This window comes from Penaeus monodon, chromosome 25 (genome assembly GCF_015228065.2).
Source record: "Penaeus monodon isolate SGIC_2016 chromosome 25, NSTDA_Pmon_1, whole genome shotgun sequence".
Classification (NCBI taxonomy): domain Eukaryota; kingdom Metazoa; phylum Arthropoda; class Malacostraca; order Decapoda; family Penaeidae; genus Penaeus; species Penaeus monodon.
Genome location: NC_051410.1, coordinates 10,088,240 through 10,089,263, shown reverse-complemented (window position 1 = coordinate 10,089,263; position 1,024 = coordinate 10,088,240). Strand labels below are relative to the sequence as shown.

General features: G+C 42.5%; 1 protein-coding gene across 1 annotated transcript in view; it reads right to left on the bottom strand.

The window, feature by feature from the left end:
• LOC119589521 (glucose dehydrogenase [FAD, quinone]-like) overlaps positions 1-168 on the bottom strand; it is a gene marked incomplete in the record, with an annotated part of 17,770 nt that extends 17,602 nt beyond the window's left edge. Inside the window, 1 exon segment of the mRNA XM_037938122.1 lies at positions 27-168.
• Between the last annotated feature and the right edge of the window lie 856 nt (positions 169-1,024).

Sequence of the window (1,024 nt, the reverse complement as noted above, 5' to 3'; positions counted from 1 at the left end):
AGTCCAAATTAGAAGTTTCCACACACCCCGTTAAAGGCCGATCAGTGCTCCCTTTGAGTCCCAACCGAACCCAGACACTCGAGCAGCGTGCGAGACAAACGCGACGAACAACTCCCAATCCCACACAGGAGCTCACGCCAGTCACCGAGGGCCGTGCCTGTTCCCGCAGCCGCCAGGAACCGACTGCGAGACTTGGGCGATGCGACTCGACGGAAGAGAAATCCTGGTTGGAAGAAAGGGTTGGAACACAAGGAGAAAATTGTGAGAAAGACTTCGCTTAACAATAGAGCGTCCTTGATATTGCCGTAAGGCCTATGGAACTTTCCTGTTACCCAATACCGTCTTACATAATGTGGTATGGAAATGTATCTTATTGCCATAGTCATCAACATTCATCAGAGAGTTACGGTTTCGTATTTGATAATTGCTATATTACTATTTAGTCCGTTGATTTGGATATCACAGTTATGGAAAAAAAATGTATTTGTATGGAGTTCCTCATCTCCATCCAAAGCAGATAACTCAAATAATAAGAGAAGCATAAAAAACACATCGACTGCAAAAGATGACATAAAATTAGAATGAGTTTCGAAGCTGGCGAACCCCGGGAGGAGAACTGTCGAAAAGTCATTCAATTAACCTTACGTTTTCTCTGCGTGACACATATTTCGTTTATCATTCACATATTTGTCAATTCTTTGAATCTAAAGTAATATATATGGTTATCCTTGATACTCTGTAGTGTTCAATATATGACACGAGTTAATCGAAATGAGTAAATGTATGTCTTCTCCCCCGTTTACTGGTGATGTATTGGCTGGTGGGTTGCCAGCAGGACTGCGTATACAAAAAGTCACTCTCGAAGTTTGATGAATATTATTTATAAGTAGGTTGGCCATGGCTTAGGCACCAGTTGATTAGAGAATGCTGTGAGACAGCATGCATGCGGACGTTGGACCCAATAGCCAGTGTAATTCATCATAAAAGTGAGCCTGCCAGCAAATTCATTGCCTCTTAAAAAATG